The following is a 23,469-nucleotide window of genomic DNA, read 5'->3' as shown; positions in this document are numbered from 1 at the left end:
GGTGGTTTCCAGAAAGATCGAGTCCATCTTCCCTCCCTCCAAGCCCTCCAAGGTACCCCTAGAAGGATCTCAAGGCAGAGAAGCAATTGCAGTTTCAGGCTCCCTCCTCTTTCCCTGGACCCGCACTGAGAGGCGGGGCCAAGCCCAGCTGGCTCAGAGCGCGCGGGGGCGGCGCGTCAGACACCTGGGAGGCCCAGCACCACCTGGGTGCAGGGAGGATCCTGGTGGGCGCTAGAGCGCAGCGCGACCCCTGTGCAAGACCCTGCCAGCGGTTGGGCCATTCTGAGGCAGCTGCCTTACAGCCTGGTTTGTGACTGGCAGAGCGAAGCCACGCCCAGGGGCGCGACCTTAATGGCGGCAGCCGAGCATAACTGGCGCACCGTTTGCTAGCAAGATATTTGGAGTGCTGAAACTGGCTTACTCTGCACAGCGTCTTAAAGCCTGTGCGTATTAGCTTGGGCTCCTCTGGCCACTAAAACCAGCTGCTGCTTCAGTGGCCCCGCATGAGCATGCACACGCTGGCGGGAAGCATGGTGGGGGCTGGCTCTCTCTCCTCTCCCGAGATGGCAGCAGCCTGAGGTGGAGATTGGTCCCCCCCGCCTAATTTTCTCTCTGGTTGGCGCTCGGAGGAGAACTCTCTGGGCTCTCTGAGCCGAGTGTCGTCTGGGACACGCAGGTGCAGTTCTCACAGCCAGAGGCGGTGGAGGCGGTAGGGTGTGCGCCAGGCGTGGTGGCGCGGGCTTGTAGTCCCACTTACTGGGTGGGCTGAATCAAGAGGTAAAGATATTTGCCAATAGACAAAAAAACTGTGTCTAAAAGTTATAAATGTCATTTGCACTCTCCGGGAGCACTGGTGGCAGTAAGGGAAGCTGTATTCAGGTTTGGGGAAGAAGCAAACCCCTAGGCTCTGTAAGCCGAGCCTGCATGTATGTTGGGGATCTGACAGCAAGCCAGGTGGGTGCGACCCGCACTTTTCCTCCCCTGGTGAAACCCCTTCTCCCTGCAGGTGGAGGGCGGCTCCGGAGTCGTGCCACTGCCAGCACCACTGCCAGCACCACTGCCAGCACCGGCGGACTGAACCGGACTCAGGCGATGCCATTTGGGGTAAAATGGAGGGTGAACCACATGAGTGCCCCAGGAAGCAGGACCGGTCATTCAGGGGCGTGGAAGTCTTGGATGACCCAGTGTGCTTGGGCGTCACCATCTTGGCCACCCCAGCGTTCTAGGGGGTTGCCATCCTGGAGGAGCAGGCTTGCATGGGCGTCACCATCTTAGATGACCTGGCGTGGGGGGGGGGGCGTTGCCATCTGAGACCGCCCTGCGTGCTTGGGTGCCGCCATCTTAGAACTGGGTAAGGGGGTGGGTTGAGGGTTCTCTTCAGATTATGGGCTCTGTGCTGCGGCTGTGTGGGCACAGACAGCATCAGTCAGGTTCTCTGTGTAACTGGTTCTGATAGAAATGGCTCTGGGTCTCAAAGTCACACACTGGGGTCCAAGGGTGAGCATCTGATTTATAGGGTGTCTGCAAGGTCTAAGCTTCAGAAAGCTGTGATGTCCCTGTGAACCTGGGGACTTGGAATAAAAGTTACCTGTAGTGCTAGGGGCTTTCTGCTGCCACATACTGAGTTTAAGTAAAGTATAGTCCTTCCCGTGTGGGAAAGGAACCAGGATGTGTTAAAAGTGAAGGATGGTTAAATCTGGGTGGGTAAAATTATATATCAAACAGGTGAAAGTTTTAAACCTGGAGTAAAGAAAACCTCAGCTACTTGTTTTCTGGTTTTGTGAGAAAAGAGCCAATTTCTCAGGTTGGATTTGTTTCTGATCAGAAACTCTCTAACCAGTTGGGGAGAATGCCCTTGCCACTCTGGACCCAAGAAGGGTCATTTGGGGCTGATGAGTGTTTCAGGCCGAGGCAAAGCAGCATGTCTCTGCCAGGAGACAGGGCCCGAAGGAGCATATCTCTGCAGGGCTCCAATTGGTGACTTTGTGCAAGAGAATACCTCTAACTTTCTATTGTTCTGGAACTCCGTGTATTAGATTTTTCTCTCTTGTCTGTTTTGAAAAGGAAGCTGAGGATTCCCGGGAAGGTGAATTTTCATTCTTCTTTGGAAAGTGAACAAGGAAAAGAATTTTCCTTCATGCTTTGTCTTCTTCCTACCTGACCCCTCCAGAATTTGGCATTCTGAAGTAGTAAGTGATGACAAAAGATTTCTTTGCGTATATTCAATAAGACCAGTCATTAATAATGGTTTTCTCAACTGAGATTTTGACTGGAATGTCACTCCCGAAGGAAGCATGTATGGATTCTGGTCATTACCAGAACTGGGACTGACTTGCAAAACTAGTGAAAGCCCACAAGAGAAGCCTGGTACTTTAGTTGGTTGTGCAGTTCTTGGCAGTCTTTGCAGGAAAGGAGCAAAGGTTGATTTCCTGAAAGATGGGTAAAAAGGGACCTGTAGGCATCATGGAAGTCTCAAGGATTTGAGTGAAACAACTGCTACAGTAGCAGCCAGATGGCAGATGAGTGGCCCTGCTTCTGTGCCCCAAGTGGTGGACTGAGACGTCAATGTGAAGGTTCCCTTTGTGAGTTCCAGCAAAGCGGACCTAAAGATCATAGGTGTCTAGGTTGCTCTTGATATATAAATATTTCATCTGGCTTTCTTTCTGTCCACAGCCTTATTTCTGAGTGAATTGCTTAAGATAAAGTCTTGGATAGCAACCTTCCTATATACAAGCATTGTTTCCATGACTACCTAAGTTCTGACTTTTATGGTATAACACAAAACACATGCCAGACCTGTTTTTCTGAAAGTGAGCACTGTTCATTCCCTTGGCTCAGGGTGACTCTGCCAACATCTAATTTGTGTCATGGGAGTATCTTCTTATTTTTATGAGGCACAGTTTGCATGTTTAAAAAATGGATGTTAGAAAATAAACCTCGTTTAATTTTTAAATGGCTTAAATAGATAAGTCATGGCAGGTTTTCCCCTTATGCATTTTCTGCAGAATATGCTGCTGGCCTAGCTGTGGTTGTTGTATTTCATAAATTACTTATCCTTATGCTTATTTACCTGTGGCCATTATGAGTTTTAAGAAATACATGAAATGCAACTTTAGAGAAGCTTGTAATGCCATTTTAGGGGTCCTGGTTGGTGTTTTGCAGTGGCCAGGTAAGGCATTCATACAAACAGCTAAATTTCCAAGGCCCACTCAGATTTTTCATATGATTTTGAATACACTTCATTCTGAAAGCTATATATTATACACTTGCGAATGCAAGCACATTCTGAGACAACTTGGAACACTGTTGAAGGGGGCAGAATAAACTCTGTTTACCTCAGTTTCAGTAGGAGAGTCAGGCAATTGTAGGAGTCATTATTTGAAATCTCTTGCCATAGGTCACTTGTGGTATTTCATAGTGTTTTTTTTTTTGCATCTGGTGACATTTTTTGAATGGTGACTAGTGGGATGGATCAGGATGGAACACAAGACCATTTAAAAAGGGAGTGACTTTTGTATCCAGAAGAAAAACCTCCTGTTTCTACAGAACATAGGTTTAATTGGAGAGCATTAGTTTGTGAGTGAGTAAGGCATGGCAGAATCCTAAATTTGCTCCAAGTCAATCCTAATTTGTGTCTTCTTCTATTTGTTCTCATTTCAGGTGCTGGCTCCACTGTGGTGTCCATCACCAGTATCTTCACCATCAGTGGTTTGTGCCATAAAAGGACATGTGACTAGACCCTGTGAAGTCAAGTTCCATGTAGTTACTTGTATAAAACCTAATTAGAACCAATGGTGAGATAGCCCATTTCTTTTCCAGGTTTACCCAAAACCCCCTTGAGTTTATCTGTACACTCATAGAGAATATGTAGAGCTGAAAATGTTCATAGTTTCAAGTCTAAAATTTTGGAAGTGCCCAAAATAGGTGGTCATTTTAATGTCTAAAACTTACATTTTGTGGTTTTTTAATCTGAAATACTGAGATTAAAATGGACTTGACTCCAAATGTGTTTGGAATAAAAAACGTGGAATTTTTAAAAAGTAGTAAGTTTCATTTATGATACTATGTATGAATAAATTAACTGTGAATAATGTTCTTAAATGCCACTTTAAAACTTGTGACATCATAAATAATTAATAAAGGATTTTCTTGTTCTAGCTGGTGTGACTCAGCATAGTGAGCTTTACCCTGTGAACCTGAAGTTCACTGGCACATACCTGGGATTCATGCTGTGTCCCATTTTGGGAGCACTTGAGAGGCAACAGATGAATGATTCTCTCACACATTAATGTTGCTATCCCTTTTTTTCTCTCTCAATTCCCCTCTTTCTAGAAGTAAATAAACATATTTTTTTTAAGAAAAGACTTTGGTTAATAATTTACTATGCAAATCACTGTGTAAGTTTGGTTGCATCAAGAGGAAACACCTCTAAACACAAGGCATTTGACCATTAATATGAGTTTTTAATTTGTATTTCTCTAATGATTATTGATATTGAGAATATTTTCATATGTCTATTGACCTTTTATGCCCCCTTTGCAGAAGTGTCTATTCATGCTCTTTTCCAATTTTTAAAATTTGATAGTTTCTGTTTTGGTGTTAATTTTCTACATTCTTTATAAATTTTGGATGTCCACCTCCTATCAGATGTAATGGCAAATTCCATTTTCCTAATTCCAACCATGTTGATGTGATCATGGGCCAATCTGCACATTTCACCTTATGGACATGCAGCCTCTCAGGGAATAGAGCATAAAGTGTTAGGGATGACAAAACTTGGTGATATTCCTACCTCTCCCACAGGCATCACATTTTCTGAGAGACTAAATGATTTCTCTTCAATACCTCTGATGATCTTTTACCTATCCACCTGTTCCCATTTTTCTAGTGGATTCTTTGCCAGACAGGATGAGAATAATGTCAAATTGCCATCTGGCTATTAACTGGGTCTACACCCACATGCCATGCAAGGAAGCGACCCCAGGAGACAGACAAAATGTATTAGGTTGGGGATGAAAGCACAGTGGAAGGGAAGATTTATGGAAGGATTCCCCCAAAATAAGGCCCTAATACCTTCTCACTGCTTTACACACGAAGTCACTGTGACAAAAGACTCACACACTCTCTCCACTGTGTATCTGTTTCTTTAAAAAAATAGTTTGGAGACAAAATGTACTAATTGTTATTTAAATATTTGGCAGAGTTCACCTAATAAGCCATCTGGTCCTGGGATTTTGTTTTTTGGGACTTTTGATTATGGCTTCACTTTCACTGCTGGGAGTTGCTCTGAAGACTTTTTCTGTTTCTTTCTAGCTGAGCCTTTGGGAGCTCTATGTTATTGACAAAACTCCATTTTATCTAAATTATCAAATGTGTTAGTATGTAATTGTTCATACAGTTTTCTTTTTCATGAATTTTAAAACCTGTGGCATCCTTTGAGAATTTCCTTCTCATTTTCTTATATCTGCCTTTTATTGATTATGCCATTACAGCTGTCCCTTTTTTCTCCCCTATTACTTTTCCTCCCCTATTTTCCTCCCTCTATTATTCCTCCCCTCCTGTACTCCACCTTCCACCAGCATTCCCCCACCTTAGGTCATGTCCATGGGTTATACATATAAGTTCTTTGGTTTCTTCATTTCCTATACTATTCTTAAGCTCTCCCTGTCTATTTTGTACCTACCATTTATGCTTCTTATTCCCTGTACCTTTACTTTCATGCTGCTCCCCACTTCCTGCTACTGATACCCTTCCATATGATCTTCATTTCTGTGAATGCATTCTTGTTCTAGCTGTTCCCTTAGTTTGTTGTTTTAGTTTTGTTTTGAGATTCAGTTGTTGAGAGTTGTGAGTTTATCATTTTACTGTACAGATTTTTTTATCATCTTTTTCTTAAATTAGTCACTTTAATATTTGATATAATGAGGGCTTGGTGTTGAACTGCTTTAACTTGATCTTATCTGGGAAGTGCTTTCTCTGCCCTGCCATTCTAAATGATAGCTTTGCTGGGTAGAGTAATCTAGCTTGTAGGTCCTTGACTTTCATGATTTTGAATGCTTCTTTCCAGTCTCTTCTTGACTCTATGAATTTTTAGAGAAATCAGCTAATAGTTTTATGGAAACTCCCTCAGAGGTAACTGCCTCCTTTTCTCTTGTTGTTTTTAAGAATCTCTCCTTATCCTTGATCTTGGTTAATGTAATTATGATGTGTTTTGGTGTGTGCTTTCTTGGGTCCAAATTTTTTGGGAGTCTCTAACCTTCATGGTCTTCCTGGAAATCTGTTTCCTGTTCTAGATTATGGAAGTTCTTTTTCATCTCTGTTTTCAGATAAGTGTTCAATTTCTTGCTCTTTCTCTTTCTCTGGCACCCTTATGATTCAGATGTTGAAATATTGAAAATTCTCCCAGATGTGCCCAAGGCTCTTCTCGTGTTCTTGAATTCTTGTTTCTTTACTGTGTTGTGGTTGAAGGTTTATGTCTCCCTTTTGTTCCAAATTATTGATTTTTGTCCAGGTTTCCTTCCTGCCACTGTTGGTTCCCTGTACATTTTCATTTATTTTGCTTTGCATAACCTTCATTTCTTCCTCCATTTTATGACCATACTCAACCACTTGTGTGAGCATTCTGATTACCAGTGTTTTGAACTGTGCATCTGATAGGTTAGCTATCTTTTCATCACTTACGTGTACTTTTTCTGGAGCTCTGATCTCTTCTTTCATTCAGGTAGTAATTTGTTTTTTTCTCAGAGCACCAGTTATGTAGTGAGGTGTGGAGCCTCTGTTCTTTCCCAGGGCAGGGACAATCCACATCTCTTTGTGGTGGGGCTGTATGTTGGGGAGGGGTTTGAGAGGAACCAAAGCTTCTTGCCCAACTCTCGGCTGCTTTCAGCCACTTCTAATACCCACCAGCAAATTAAACCCTTCCATTGCTGATTCCTGTTTGGGTGGTTTTGTTCTAGAACCCCGTGGGTCACTCCAATGGACCCTCCTGTGTGTCTGGGAATTTCTGCCAACACCTCTACCCCCACAGGTATTTGCAATGAATGGTTTTGAGGCTTTATTTTCTCACACTAGAACCATGGTTTGCGTGGTCTGTCTCTCTCCTGAGAAGTTCCTCCTGGGTTATCCACACAAAAATGTGGGATCACAGCCCTGGCTGGTGTAGCTCAGTGGATTGAGCGTGGGCCTGCGAACCAGGCAATCGCGGTTCGATTCCCAGTCAGGGCACATGCCTGGGTTGCAGGCCGGTTCCCTGCAGGCCAGTTCCCAGCAGGCGACGCACAAAAGGCAACTATACATTGATGTTTCTCTCCCTCTCTCCTTCCCCTCCCCTCTAAAGATAAATAAATAAAAATTTTTTTAAAAATGTGGGATCACTAGTTCTACTACCCGCTGCTTCACCTGGTCCACCTGCCACTGCCTCTCCTGCCCATTAATGCAGCTAACGCCTCGCAAGCCAAAACTTTCCAATGTGTCAGCCCATCTCCGCCCCTTCTCCTTGTGTGGGAGGAGCCAGAGAGGAAAAATGGAGGTGACCTTCTCGGTTCTAGCCCGCTCTCCCAAGAACTTTCCTGTGAGATTCAGAGTTTCTTCCATCAAGGCAACCCCCAACATACTTCACAGTCAAGTCTGATTCTCAGTATCCTGTTCATCCAGTTCCACCCACACAGTCCATTACTACACCACTTTCTCTAGGCATGCCCTGCCCATGCATTACAAAGCAGCAGTATGGGTTCTGTCCTTCTGCCTCTCTTACTGGTAGGCTTGGTCTGGTTGACCGTGTCTTTAATTTCTTGATTGTCAGAGTTCCATGCAGTTTGATTTTGTGGCACTTCTGGTTGTTTATTGATTTTAGTTTGGTTGTTATTCTCCTCTTGGTTGTGTGAGGAAGTGAAGGGTTTCTTCCTATGCCTGCATCTCGGATGGAGCATGCATCTGGTTCTGAGTTGTTTTCTTAAGGTTTTATTATTTTTTTATTTTATATTGTTGTGGGGGCAAATTGTCCTGCAAGTCTCCCCATCCGCCATGGATGAAAGAAAACTCTACCAAGACATGATCTGCTTGGGGAGGAGAGGTGGCCAGTTTCTTAGAGGATAAAGGCTTTGAGCCCTATCCTTCAGGGGTTTATATTGGGTTGTAATACACAGGAGTACAGGGCGGCAAGGGTCAAACAGTAGATAACAGTTCTAAGAAATTTGTGGGTTAGTCTGAGTCAGTGTCTTTCAGGAAAGGGGGTTTGTAGAAACTTTGAGAGACATACTCATATCCTGCTTGAACCCTTAACATATGAATGAAAGCAATCTTAGCAGGGCAGGTTTCCCAGGATTTTTAGGAATTTTTCTTATGCCAGAGTCCCCCAGATCTGCTCTAGCAAGGCAAGGAGCTGCACCACTCCCCATCAGGTTTTCAGGCTTAAGTGGATAAGAGCTAGGAAGTGCTTCTCCCAGAGGACATGGGGACTCGGGCTATGTCACACAGCTGGGGGGGGGCAAGGGTCTATTGCTTGCTCTTTGTTGCAGCCCCCCCAAGTCCCTTCATAATGGCCTCCCAAGTGATCGAGTCTGGCTTAGGTTGCCCATCTCTCTGTGAGAGGTCTTACCCGTCATTGACTTCCAACCATGCTTTGGAGGCAGGGAGAAGAAACTGAAGCAGCATTCGCTACCAGAGACAAGCCTTGTATCCTGTGGCTTGACATTCCTGAGGTCGTTCACTCATCCTTAGCCATGGGGGTAGTTACAATTCCTGAAACCAGGCAGAGCTGTTCCCAACATATTGTAAAGAAAGGAGAAAGAGAGGAAGAGAAACTTCAATGTGTGCTTGCCCCTCACGCACTCCCTAGTGGGGACCTGACCTACAAGGCAGGCATAATTATTCTTGTAGTTTTGAACCTAGCTGTTGTCAGGGTTCTCATGTCAGCTCAGTGCTTTTTCATAGTCCCTTGTTTTGTTGATACTATGACGATTTATCAGATGTGCATTTGTCACATAAAGGCTTGTCTATTCATGTGTTTTTGACTCCAGTTCTTTCCCTATAGTGCATTATCTAGCCATCTGAATTGCCCAATTACCCCTTTTCTAATTCTAAAATGTTTATAATGAGGGCACAAAAACTTAATTTACTGTAAATAAAAAACCATCAATGTCTTTTCTTGAAATTTTAAGTTAGTATATATTTTTTTATTTTTGCACAGTGTCTCCAGATTGGAAATGGATGACATCTTGCGGATCATTTTTTTTTATGTCAGGGGAAGATCAAGCCTCAGTAGCTAAGTGGAAATGTGGAGAGATGTGTTTTAGAGGATTGTCAGTTCTGACCTGAAGGAGCTTGAGCAGCCATTCAAGTCTATAAGCTTCTGTATTCTAGTCTCTATACTAAGGGTGTTTCTTGCACACTCACTGGGAGAAGTCTCTTAAGACAGACTTCTTACAGGAAGATTTGTTGTTCCTCACCTAGAAAAATGCCCTGAAGAAAATAATTGTATGTATTTTTCTAGCGAGTAAACATAAATTGTACATTTATAGCTCAGAATATTTTATTTTTGTGTTGAAAATCTCCATTCTTAGACCTAAGTGCATAAGGAACTCAGAGTTTCTGGGTGATGCTCACACCACAATCCTGTTGGCGGTTCCTAGTGATGTTGCCTGCATTATGTCTCTTTTCTGATTACTTGGTGTGAAGATAACACCAGCTTATTTGGGCATGAAACTTGCACTTTGAGGGCTAACCAGGAGGCATTAGAAAACAATGTGCCATGCATCTGTAGAACATCCATGTACATAACTACTTAGCTATTAAACTGAATGGCATTTAATACTACACAGTGTGTTGTGAACCAGCTTTCATTAGGTGGTTACTGGCTTTCTCCACAGCACAAGATGACCCTGTTGACCTTTAGCTACTATTTGAGAATATTTTCATCCCTTCCACCCTCAATTTGCCTCTATGAAAGTGGGTAGTTAAGTAAATGTTTTCTAAAATTTAGTAGGATTAATTTTATCAGCCATGGCCAGTGTATACCTGGGACTTTGCTATGCATAGTATACCGATGGAAATACTGTGATTCTTCATATTTATAACATTCTAATTTGTGAAGAGAACTTCTCTGCCTTTTTCTTAAATGGCCTGTGGCCAATCACACTTTAGAAAAGCACCTGAATAGAAACCTATTACAAACGTACATATGCTAATTTCCTGGTCACAGATTTTCTTCATGTTGAAGCCAGATTAAAATATACAAGACTCCACTCTAAGAAGACATCTAACCCAATTAAAAAATGGGAAAAGGACTTGAACAGACACTTCTCCAAGGAGGACATACAGAATATCCAGAGACACATGAAGAGATGCTCAATATCGTTAGCTATCAGAGAGATGCAAATTAAAACGACAATAAGATACCACTTTACACCAGTCAGGATGGCTATCATAAACAAAGCAACAAACAACAAATGTTGGAGAGGGTGTGGGGAAAAGGGGTCTTTTAGTTGACTGTTGGTGGGATTGCAGACTGGTACAACCATTATGGAAAACAGTATGGAATTTTCTCAGAAAAATAAAAATTGACCTGCCTTTTGACCCAGCAGTTCCACTGCTAGGATTATATCCCAAGAATCCTAAAACATCAATTTCAAAGAACCTATGCACCACAATGTTCATAGCAGCACAATTTACAATAGCCAGGAGTTGGAAGCAACCTAGGTGCCCGTCAGTAAACGAATGGATCAAAAAATTGTGGTACGTATACACAATGGAATTCTATGCAGCAGAGAGAAAGAAGGAGCTACTACCCTTTGCAACAACATGGATAGAACTGGAAAGCATTATGCTGAGTGAAATAGGCCAGGGGTTGAAAGACAAATACCATATGATCTCACCTTTAACAGGAAGCTAAACAACAAAACAAATAAGCAAGCAGAAAAAAAAAAACAAAGACACTGAAATAGAGAACAAGTGGGCAGTGACCAGAGGGGAGAGGGAAGGGAATTTAAGGGGAAAAAAAGGGGGGGATTTTGAGGAACAAGTATGAAAGACACAGGGATGAGGACTGGGGGGGAAGGGAGGAAATGGGAGGGAGGTGGGGAGCATGGGGCAAGGGGGGCTGGGATGGGGAAAATAGACAAAAAACTGTACTTGAAAAATAACTAAATAAAATTTAAAAAATAAAAATAAAATATCTGAGCTCTGGCTGGTGTAGCTCAGTGGGTTGAGCGAGAGCCTGTGAACCACATGATCATGGTTCGATTCCCAGTCAAGGCACATGCCTGGGTTGCAGGCCAGTGCCCAGCAGGGGACTCATGAGAGGCAACCATACATTGGTATTTCTCTCCCTCTCTCCTTCCCTTCTTCTCTAAAGATAAATAAATACAATCTAAAATAAAATAAAATATCCGAGAGCTACAGTGAAGCCCCAGGAAAAACCAAGAATTTGGTTCAATGTTGCATGGAATGTATTTACTTAATTACATTTATGACCTTCAGTTGGGAAGGGTACAAACAATTCATTTCAATTTTATCAAAAAATGCAATTGGTGACAGAGAGTAAACCATTTGGTCCATATTCATTTCAGCAGTCACAAAAATGATTTGTACAAAGCCCATCGTGGGCTTGACTTGCATGTCTTAAGTAGAATATGCTTTTTTGCTTGAAATAAAAGGCACGAGAAAATTCTATGCCAGAAGCTTCTTTTCATTCAAATATCACCTAGTCCTATGCTACCTTTTACTTATTGTCGAGTGGAAAAGTTCAGTAGGTGATTCTCTCTCACACACTCCACGAAGCTGATATTTCAGCACAATTTTTCAACAGCATGCTAAACAGAAAAGACACTTTCTGAGACACCTTTTATTTCATCTTTTACTAAAAAGAGAACACTAAGAGCCTGATCAAAAAAGTAGATGGGATTTGTTGAAAACACGCTTCATATGAAATATTTTCTTCCCTAGTGATTTGAAGGAATGCAGTACTCTGTAATCAGTAAGATTTGACTACTACTTTGTAATCAAATAGAATACACGTGAAACCGTCAACGTGTATTTTTAGTTTTACATTCACTTAATACTCACAAACTGATAGAGTATGATTTATGTAGTACAACATACTTAACATTTCTTAGCTATGCTACTATTTTCTCCTAGATAAAAATGCATTGAAGTAAACTATGGGTTAGAAGTTTCCTCAATTTCACAGATACCATAGTCCTATGTCAGCATATGTTGGGACACAAGTAATTGGTAGTTCTTTTACTGTATTATTTACCTAACAAGTGATGCTGGAAAAAAAAACACTTCAACAGAAGCGCTAGGAAAGTCTATTACCAAAAATAGCACTGAGTTTGTGTTCTACTGAAATGAGTTCCTCGCCTTACCTGTGGAAACGTATCAGACAGAGTTTGCCTAAAACAGGCTTTGTAACAAACTTGATCATTCCCAAGTGATTTCAAGTTTCCAACTATTCATAATGGTTCCAAAGAAGAGAAATAAACCTGGTTAAAGAAAGTAGACCGTTCAACTCCTTTTCATTTTGACACTCAGAAACTCATTTGTCCAGGTTTAGTTTAGGTTTAGGGTCAGGTTTAGCATTAGGGCTAGGGTTAGGGTTAGGATTAGGACTAGGGAAAGGGCTAGGGCTAGGCTTATGTTTAGAAGAAGGGTTAGGGTGAGAGATAGTGTTAATGTTAGGGTTAGGGTTAGAGTTAGGATGTGCTTTAGAGTTTGGTTCACGGTAAGGGTTAGGGTTAGGGTGTGCTTTAGGGTTTGGTTGATGGTAAGGGTTAGGGCTAGGGTTAGTGTTAGCATTAGAGTTTGGTTTAGGAATAGGGTCATGGTAAGGTTAGGGTAAGGGTTAGGGTTAGGTTTATGGCTTGGGCTAGGGCTAGGGCTAGGGTTAGGGTTGGTGTTAGGGCTAAGGCCTAACACCTTAGCGGTGTTAGGGTTAGGGTTATGTGTAGAGCTAGGTCTAGTGTTAGGTTTAAGTTTAGGGTTAAGGTTAGGGTTTGGTTTAGTGTTAGGGTCAGGGTCAGGTTTTAGATCAGGGTTAGGGTGAGGCTTAGAGTTAAGGTAAGGATTAGGGTTACAGTTAGGGTTAGTGTTAGGGTTAGGGTTATGAGTAGGGCTAGGTCTAGGTTTAGGGTTAAGAATAGGGTCAGGGTTAGCATTAGGGCTAAGTTTAGTGCAAAAATTAGGGCTAGTGCTCAGGCTATGGATACAGCTGCAGCTAAGGCTAGTTTTAGGATAGGGTTAACGTTAACGTAGTGTTAGGGTTAGGTTTGAGGTTAGGGTTTGGGCTAGGGCCAGGGCTATGGTTAGGGTTAGGGTTAAGGTTAGGGTTTAGTTTAGGGTTAAATTCAGATTAAGAGTTAGGATTAAGGTTCGGGTGAGGCTTAGGGTTAGGGTAAGGATTAGCATTAGGGTTATAATTTAAGGTAGGGTTAGGGTTAAGGTGAAGCTTAGGACTAGGATGAGGGTTTGGGCTAGGTCTAGGGCTAGAGTAGGATTAGGGTGAGGGTTAGGGTTAGGGCTATGGCTATGGCTAGAGCTAGGGCTAAGGCTAGGGCTACGGTTAAATTAGGGTTAGGGTTAGGCATAGGTTTAGGTTTAGGGTTAGGGTTTGGGCTAGGGCTTCCTAGAGTTAGGGCTAGGGCTAAAGCTTGGGCTAGGGTTAGGGTTAGGGTTTTGGCTAGGGTTAGGGCTGTGTTTGGGTTCGGGTCAGTGTTAGTGTTTTAGTTTGGGTTATGGGTAGACCCAGGTTTAGGGTTAGTGTTAGGAATAGGGTTAAAGATAGGGTTAGAATTTGGTTTAGGGTTAGGTGTAGGTTTAGGGTTAGGTCTAGATTCAGGGTGATGGTTAGGGTTAGGGTTTGGGTGAGATTTAGTTTTAGGGTAAGGATTAGGTTTAGGGTTAGGGTTATAGGTAGGGCTAGGTCTAGGTCTAGGGTTAGGGTTAGGAAAAGGTTTAAGGTTAGAATTAGAGTACGGGTAGGATTAGTTTTAGAGTTAGGGTGTGCTTTAGTGTTTGGGTAAGGGTAAAGTTTAGGGCTAGAGTTAGTGTTAGCCTTAGGGTTTGGTCCAGTGTTAGGGTCATGGTAAAGGTTAGGGCTAGGTCTAGGGTTAGAATTAGGGACAAGGTTAGGGTTAGGGTCAGGGTAAGGGTTTAAACTATGGTTAGGGTTAGGATTAGGTCTAGATTCAGGGTTATAGTTAGGGTGAGGCTTTGGGATAGGGTGAAAATTAGGGTTAGGTTTAGAATTTGGGGTAAAGTTAGGGTTAGGGTGAATCTTAGGTCTAGGGTTTGGGTTAGGCCTAGGGTTAGGGTGAGGGTTAGGATTAGGGCTAGGGCTATGGCTAGAGCTAGGACTAGGGCTAGGGCGAGGGTTATTGTTAAAATTGGGGCTAGGGCTAAGGCTAGGATAGAGCTAGGGTTAAGGGTAGAACTAGGGTTAGAGTTAGGTTTATGGTTAGGGTTAGGTTTTAGGTCAGGGTAAGGGCTAGGGTTAGTGTACAGGTTAGGGCTAGGCCAAGGCCTAGGGCCAGGGTTATGGTAAGAATTAGGGTTAGGGTTAGGGTTAGGGTTGGGGCAAGGGTTAGGGTTAGGATAATGGCTGGGGCTAGAGCTACGGTTAGGTTTAGGATTATGGTTAAAGCTAGGTCTAGATTCATTGTTACACACAGGGTTAGGGTTAGGGTGAGGCTTAGGGTTAGGGTTAGATTTAGGTTTAGAGTTAGAATTTGGGGTAGGTTTAAGGTTAGGGTTAGGAGTAGAGGTAGTTCTAGGGCTAGGGCTAGAATTAGGCTAGGGCTAGGTTTAGGGTTAGGGTTAGAACTAGTGTTAGAGCTAGGGTTAGGATTAGGGTTAGGGCTACGACTAGGGCTAGTGTTAGGGCTAAAATTAGGGTGAGGGTTAGAGAAAGGTTTAGTGTCAGGGTCAGGGCCTGGGCTAGAATTAGAGTTAGGGTTAGGGTTAGGGTTATGGTTAGTGTTAGAATTAGGGTTATGGGTATTTTAGGTTTAGGCTTAAAATTAAGATTAGTGTTAGGGATAGGTTTAGGGTTAGGTCTGTGGCTAGGGTAAGAGTTAGGGCAAGATTTAGGGTTAGTGTTAGGGTTAGGGTTAGGGCCCAGACTAAGATTAAGGCTAAGGTTAGGGTTAGTTTTAGTGTTAATTTTTGGTTAAGGGCTAGGTCAAGGGTTAGGGTTAGGGTTAGAGATGGAGTTAGTTTTAGGGTTAGGGTTGGGGCTAGGGCTAGGGTTAAGATTATGTGTAGGGTTTTGTCAGGGTCAGGGCTAGGGCTAGTGTTAGGGTGCGGGCAAGGGTTATGGTTAGAACTAAGGTTAGGTTTAGGGTTAGGGGTAATGCTAGGGATAGCATTAGGATTAGGTTTAGGGCTAGGCTTAAGCTTAGGGTTATAGTTAAGTCTTTGGTTAGGGATTTTGTTTGGGCAAGGGCTAGTTCTTGGAAAGGTTAGGATTAGGGTTAGAGCTATGACTAGAGCTAGGGTTATGATTAGGACTAAGGTTAGTGCTAGGGGTAGACTTAGCTTTAGGGCAAGGGTAGGTTTAGAGTTAGATTGTGCTTTAGGCTTTGGGTAAGGATAAAGTTTAGGGCTAGGCTTAGGGTTAGGGGTAGGGTTTGGTTTAGCATTAGGGTCATGGTAAGGGTTAGGGCTAGGCTTAGGGTTCAGGTTAGGGCTGGTGCTATGGCTACAGATAGATTTCGGATTAGGGTTAGAGCTAGGTCTAGATTCATGATTATCCTTAGGGTATGGTTAGGGTGACTTTCAGGGTTAGGGTTGGATTTAGGGTTAGGGTTAGAATTTGGGGTAGGGTTAGGGTAAGGATGAGGCTTAGGGCTGGGGTTAGCATTAGGGCTAGGTCTAGGGCTAAGGTTAGGTTTAGGGTGAGGTTAGGTTAGGGTTAGGTTTAGGGCCATGTCTTGAGCTAGGGCTAAGGCTATGCCTAGGGTTAGGGTAAGGAATAGGGTTAGGATTAAGGTTATGATTGGGTTTAGGGTAAGGACTTAGCCCAGGGCTAGGGCTAGGTTTAGAATTAGGATTCAGGCTATGGCAGGGATTGGGGCTAGGGTTATATTTAGAATAAGGGTAAAGGTGAGGGATAGGGTTAGTGTTAGAGCTACAGTTAAGGTTAGGTTTAGAATTAGGGTCACAGTGTTCTTTAGGTTTTGGGTCAGGGTAAGGGTTAGGGCTAGGTTTACTGTTAGGTTTAGGATTAGCGTCATGGTAAGGGTTAGGGTTAGGGCCTGAGCTAGGTCTACAGTTAGAGTTAGGATTAGGGTTAGATCTAGATCTACATCTATTGTTACTGTTAGGGTTAGGATTAGGGTGAGGCTTAGGTTTGGGTTTAGATTTAGGGTTAGGGTTAGAATTTGGGGTAAGGATAGGGTTAGGGTTAGGCCTAGAGTTAGTGCTATGTCTAGCTCTAGGGCTAAGGCTAGGGGTAGGGCTAAGTTTAGGGTTAGGGTTAGGGTTATAGTAATGGTTATTATTAGGGTTAGGGTTAGGGCTAGGCCTAGGTTTAGAGCTAGAATTAGCATTAGGGTTAGGGTTGTGGTTAGGTTTAGTGTTAGGGTTAGGGCTAGTGTTATGGTTTTGGCTAGGATTAGGGCTAGGACAAGGCTAGGGCTAGGGTTGTGTTTAGAATTAGGGTTAGGGTTAGGGTTAGGATTAGGGATAGGGCTTGGGTTAGGTTTACAGTTAGGGTTAGGTGTTGGGTGAGGGTTATGTTTAGGTTTATTGTTAGGCCTGGGTCTAGGGTTAGGGTTTGGTTTAAATTAGAGTTAGGGCTATGTCTAGGGTTATGGTTAGGGACAAGTTTAGAGCTACAGCTATGGTTGGACAACTAGCGTTTTATGGTTGGAATTAGGGTTAGGTTTAGGGCTAGGGCTATGGTTATCATTAGGGCTAGGACTAGGTTTTTGCCAAGGTTAGGGTTAGTGCTAGAAGTATGGCTAGGGATAGTGTTAGTGCTAGGATAGGGTTAGGATTAGGGTAAAGGTTAGGGTTAGTTGTGATGAAAGCACAGCATACCCTCTAAGACACCCCTACACTTCCCTGTCACACAAGTGAGCACATTGGCAATTCGATAACAGGTATGGGTAGCTTTCTTTCAGAAATCCCGCTTCGTGCGAAATGGTTCCATTCCCAGCTTCAAAATCTTCCAACTCGTCAGTATCGGACAACCAGTGTAGCCCACTTTAGGAGCAAGGAAGTTATGCTTCGGCCTTCATATTCACCTCTGTCCTTCACTATTGCGGTCAAGGTCACAGGGTACATAGACAGAGCAAGGCTAAGCAAGGGGATGGAAAACATTTACAGCCAGGGGTTAAATAGTGTAGGTGTTATGATAGAAAACATTCCTGCCCACTGATCCTGAGAGGAGTACTCTGACCGAGCATCATAAACACTTCACACAGTCCTGGCCTAGAACACACTTTTCTCACAACCCTGATCCTGAGAATTCCCACTCAAGAGAAATCATTCAGAATAGTGTTGGAAACAATGGATATACTCTGAAAGACGCCTAGGTTTCTCTTGCACTGACGAGAGTCCTGTCCTGAGACAAAAAAACAGGGTAGAGATTCAGTTTTCAGAAAACCCGCTTTGTACGAAATGGTTCCATTCCCAGCTAAAAATCTTCCAACTCGTCAGTATCGGACAACCAGTGTAGCCCACTTTAGAAGCAAGGAAGTTATGCTTCGGCCTTCATATTCACCTCTGTCCTTCACTATTGCAGTCAATGTCACAGAGTACATAGACAGAGCAAGGCTAAGAAAGGGGATGGAAAACATTTACAGCCAGGGGTTAAATAGTGTAGGTGTTATGATAGAAAACATTCGTGCCCACTGATCCTGAGAGCAGTACTCTGACCGAGCATCATAAACACTTCACACAGTCCTGGCCTAGAACACGCTTTTCTCACAACCCTGATCCTGAGAATTCAAACTCAAGAGAAATCATTCAGAATAGTGTTGGAAACAATGGATATACTCTGAAAGACGCCTAGGTTTCTCTTGCACTGACGGGAGTCCTGTCCTGAGACAAAAAAACAGGGTAGAGATTCAATTTCTCAGAAAACCCGCTTTCTACGAATTTTTTTTATTATGGTTAACTGAGGAAAATATCAACCCTGTAATATTATAGGATCCTGAAACAGTCCCCCAGGTTGCTCATAATGGTACTTTGGTGTTGACATTCACTCAGACTTTCTCAAGGGCATTCAAGGTCAAAAGGACTATCTACACCAATGTTCCAGCTAGGCAATGGCTCTCTTCTCAGAGGACACTTTTTCCACCACTCTGGTAGAGTTGCTCTCTGCATTTCGTAGACCACGTATTTCTGTGTTTGTGTTGAAACTTTGGCACACAGAAACTTCCTTGAGGAGCGCGTTTTCTGTGTAACCTTTGGGAAAATGCAATTTCATAAAGACGCTTCAAATGAAGGGGTCAGTACAGGGTACATTACCTAAGACACCATCCGTGTCCACTTCTTCTGTGAATAGTACATTGGCCCGTCATGGTAAACACTGCACACAGACTTGGTGAAAGCACACCTCACACAGCAGCTTAATCCTGAGAACTCAAGCCCAGAAGAAATACCTCAAAGTTGTGCTGAAATCACGGCATACCCTCTAAGACACCCCTGGACTTCCCTGTCACACAAGTGAGCACATTGGCAATTCGATAACAGGTATGGGTAGCTTTCTTTCAGAAAACCCGCTTCGTGCGAAATGGTTCCATTCCCAGCTTCAAAATCTTCCAACTCGTCAGTATCGGACAACCAGTGTAGCCAACTTTAGGAGCAAGGAAGTTATGCTTCGGCCTTCATATTCACCTCTGTCCTTCACTATTGCGGTCAAGGTCACAGGGTACATAGACAGAGCAAGGCTAAGCAAGGGGATGGAAAACATTTACAGCCAGGGGTTAAATAGTGTAGGTGTTATGATAGAAAACATTCCTGCCCACTGATCCTGAGAGGAGTACTCTGACCGAGCATCATAAACACTTCACACAGTCCTGGCCTAGAACACACTTTTCTCAAAACCCTGATCCTGAGAATTCCCACTCAGAAGAAATCATTCAGAATAGTGTTGGAAACAATGGATATACTCTGAAAGACGCCTAGGTTTCTCTTGCACTGACGGGAGTCCTGTCCTGAGACAAAAAAACAGGGTAGAGATTCAATTTTCAGAAAACCCGCTTTCTACGAATTTTTTTTTTTATGGTTAACTGAGGAAAATATCAACCCTGTAATATTATAGGATCATGAAACAGTCCCCCAGGTTGCTGGTAATGGTGCTTTGGTGTTGTCATTCACTCAGACTTTCTCAAGGGCATTCAAGGGCAAATGGATTATCTACACCCATGTTCCACCTAGGCAATGGCTCTCTTCCCAGAGGACACTTTTTCCACCACTCTGGTAGGGTTTCTCTCTGCATTTCGTAGACCACGTATTCCTGTGTTTGTGTTGAAACTTTGGCACGCAGAAACCTCCTTGAGGAGCGCGTTTTCTGTGTAACCTATGGGAAAATGCAATTTCACAAAGACGCTTCAAATGAAGGGGTCAGTACAGGGTACATTACCTAAGACACCATCCGTGTCCACTTCTTCTGTGAATAGTACATTGGCCCGTCATGGTAAACACTGCACACAGACTTGGTGAAAGCACACCTCACACAGCAGCTTAATCCTGAGAACTCAAGCCCAGAAGAAATACCTCAAAGTTGTGCTGAAATCACGGCATACCCTCTAAGACACCCCTGGACTTCCCTGTCACACAAGTGAGCACATTGGCAATTCGATAACAGGTATGGGTAGCTTTCTTTCAGAAAACCCGCTTCGTGCGAAATGGTTCCATTCCCAGCTTCAAAATCTTCCAACTCGTCAGTATCGGACAACCAGTGTAGCCAACTTTAGGAGCAAGGAAGTTATGCTTCGGCCTTCATATTCACCTCTGTCCTTCACTATTGCGGTCAAGGTCACAGGGTACATAGACAGAGCAAGGCTAAGCAAGGGGATGGAAAACATTTACAGCCAGGGGTTAAATAGTGTAGGTGTTATGATAGAAAACATTCCTGCCCACTGATCCTGAGAGGAGTACTCTGACCGAGCATCATAAACACTTCACACAGTCCTGGCCTAGAACACACTTTTCTCACAACCCTGATCCTGAGAATTCCCACTCAAGAGAAATCATTCAGAATAGTGTTGGAAACAATGGATATACTCTGAAAGATGCCTAGGTTTCTCTTGCACTGACGGGAGTCCTGTCCTGAGGCAATAAACAGGGCAGAGAGTCGATTTCAGAAAACCCGCTTTCTACGAATTTTTTTTATTATGGTTAACTGAGGAAAATATCAACCCTGTAATATTACAGGATCATGAAACAGTCCCTCAGGTTGCTCATAATGGTACTTTGGTGTTGACATTCACTCAGATTTTCTCAAGGGCATTCAAGGTCACAAGGATATTCTATGTGCATATTTCAGATAGGCCATTGCTTTTTTCTCAAACAGCACTCTCCCAGACACTCTGGTAGAGTTGCTTTCTGCATTTCAAGGACCACATATTCCTGTCCATGAGGTGAGACATTGGCTGGCACAAAACTGTTTCAGGAGCGCTTTTCCTGTGTCACCTATGAGAAAACTAACATTTTAGAAACACACTTCAAACGAAGGTGTCAATACAGTATACATGAGGTAAGACACCATCCGTTTTCACTTCTGAAAGGAGTACATTGACACATCACTGTCAACACTGCACACACACTTGGCTGAAAGCATGCTTCACACACAACCGTAATCCTGAGAGTTCAAGTTAAAAAGGAATGCTTCAAAATTGTGCTGAAATCACGGCACACCCTCTGAGACACCCCTTGAGTTCCCCGTCATAGAAGTGAGCGCATTTGCAATTGGAGAACAAGTATGGGTCGCTTTCTTTCAGGGAACCCTCTTCATACAAAGTGGTTCCAGTCCCAGTTAACATAGATAAGTGTGAACTGGTCAGTATGGAACAATCAACGTAAAAACATTAAGGAGCTTGCAATTTTCCCTTTGGCCTTTATATTCATATTTGACCTTCACTATTGCGGTCAAGGTCAGAGGGTATATAGAAAAAGCAACACAAACCTAGGTGATTGGACATCTTTACACCCAGGGGTTAAATAGTGTAGGTGTTGTCATAGAAAACATATGTGTCCAGTGATGCTGAGAGGAGTTTTTTAGCCAAGCTTTATAAACACTGCACAGAGTCTTGGTCTAGAAGAAGTGCTTGCATAAAACTTATTCTGAGGATTCCCATTCATGAGAAATAATGCAGAAGAATGTTGGAAACACTGCATACACTCTGAAAGACGCCTGGGTTTCTCTCGCACTGAAGGGAGTCCTGTCTGAGGCAATTTTTAAAATTGTCCTGTCCACAAATTTTTAAAATTATTGTCAACTCACAAAATATCAACCCTTTAATATTGTAGGATCATGAAACAGTGCCCTGGTGTGCTCATAATGGAACTTTTGTGTTGACATTCACTCAGACTTTTTCAAAGGCTTTCAAGGTCACAAGGACTTACTACACGCCTGTTCCAGCTAGGCCATGGCTTTCTTCTCAGAGGAAATTTTTTCAAGAACCCTGGTAGAGTTGCTCTTTCTATATCCTAGTCCACGTATTGCTGTCTTTGTATTGAGACATTGGCACGCAGAAAATCTTTTGAGGAGCACGTTGCCTTTGTAACCTATGGGAAAATGAAATTTTAGAAAGATAGTTCAAAGAAAGGGGTGAGTACAGCATACATTACCTAAGACACCATTCATGTCCACTTTTTCTGTGAATAGTACATTGGCCCATCATTATAAACACTGCAGACAGACTTGGTTAAATACGCCTAACAGAGCAGTGTAATCTTGAGAATTCAAGTCAAGAAGAAATAATTCAAAATTGTGCTGAAATCACTACACAGTTTCTGAGACTCCCATGGAATTCCCTGTCACAAACCTGAGATCATTTCCAATTTAATAACAAATATGGATAACTTTCTTTCAGAAAACCCACTTCATGCAAAATCGTTCCATTCCCAGCTAACTGTGATAATTTTGAACTGGTGAAAATCAAATGATCTGAGTGAAACGCTTTAGGAGCTAAAAAATTATTCTTTGGCCTTCATATTCATTTCTAATTTTCACTATTGTGGTCACGGTCACAGAGTTTATAGAAAGAGCAATGCTAAGGTAGGTGATGAAAAACCTTCATACCCAGGGAATAAAAAGTTTAGGTGTTATGATAAAAAAACGTTTGAGTGAACTGAACTTGAGAGGAGTACTTCGACCAAGCATTATAAACACTGCACACAGTCTTGGTCTAAAACACACTTCTTTCACATCACTAATACTGAGAATTCCCATTAATTAGAAACAAATCAGAAGAGTGTGGGAAACACAGCGTACACTCTGAAATACCCCTGGGTTTCTCTTGCAGTAATGCAAGTCTTGTTGTGAGGCAATAAACAATGTAGAGAGTCGATTTTCAGAAAACCCACTTCCTACAAATTTTTTCATTATTAGCCAACTCAGAAAAATGTCAACCCTTTAATATTATAGGATCATGAAAGAATACTCTAGTGTGTTCATAATGGGACTTTGGTGTTGACATTCACTCAGACCCTCTCCAATGCTCTCAAGGTCACAAGCACTTTCTACATGCATGTTCCAGCTAGGCCATGGCTTTCCTCTCAAACAACACTTTTTCAAAATCTCCTTAGCCTGGCTAGGTGGGGAGTAGGCCTAGTGGCTGTCACAGGAGAATCCCCCAAACAGTTGTTTTCAGAAATTCCTTCTACACAAACCTGCAACTCAGTTTTTACCCCTTTCCTTGAATGATTCTTCAAAAAGTCACTTTTCTCATAAGTTTCATAGTGAAAGAGCTCCTGAATGAGTTTTTGACAGCTGATGTGTCAACTCACACACAGGAATATGTCATCTATGAAATACAGTTAGCAACTATACCAAAGTTTTTCTAAAAGTATTTTTCCAGGAGAAAACCATCACCTAACTTAGACAGCTTGTACTATATACTCTTTGACCTTGAAGAAAATGATGAAGTTCAAAGTGAATGTGAAGCTTAAAGTACAATTTTAAAACTCCTAAAGCATTTTACTCTGATGCTAGAATAGTGACAGGTTCAAACTTTTCTAAGTTACCTGGAAATAAAATTATTTCATACAAAACAGGTTTTCTGAAAGAAAGCTATCCATACTGCTTATGGATGTGCTCACTTTGGTGGCAGAGAAAAACAGTGGTGTTTCCAAGTTTATGTAATATTTTCAGCACACTTTTGAAGTATTCCTCTTAAACATTAATTCTCAGGATTACTGTTCTGTGAGAAGTGTGCATAAGCCAAGTCTGTGTGCAGTGTTTATAATGCTGTGTCAATGTACTCCTCTCCGAAAAAGTGGAAATGGATGATGTCTCTGTTA

General features: G+C 42.7%; 1 long non-coding RNA gene across 2 annotated transcripts; it reads left to right on the top strand.

Moving 5' to 3' along the window:
- The first annotated feature begins 318 nt into the window (after positions 1 to 318).
- Positions 319 to 4,338, top strand: LOC119043831 (uncharacterized). 2 transcript variants are annotated; one of them, XR_008390378.1, is made up of 4 exons: positions 319 to 676; positions 1,007 to 1,104; positions 2,065 to 2,189; positions 3,661 to 4,338. It is a non-coding gene; the product is annotated as an uncharacterized LOC119043831 (long non-coding RNA). The 2 variants fall into 2 exon arrangements; XR_008390379.1 differs by having other exon boundaries at positions 319 to 777.
- Positions 4,339 to 23,469: the final 19,131 nt, after the last annotated feature.

This window comes from Artibeus jamaicensis, unplaced genomic scaffold (genome assembly GCF_021234435.1).
Source record: "Artibeus jamaicensis isolate MK-2021 breed Jamaican fruit bat unplaced genomic scaffold, CSHL_Jam_final scaffold_612, whole genome shotgun sequence".
In the NCBI taxonomy this organism is placed as follows: Eukaryota; Metazoa; Chordata; class Mammalia; order Chiroptera; family Phyllostomidae; genus Artibeus; species Artibeus jamaicensis.
The sequence above is the reverse complement of the archived record's forward strand: the minus strand, read 5'-3'. Positions and strand labels throughout refer to the sequence as shown.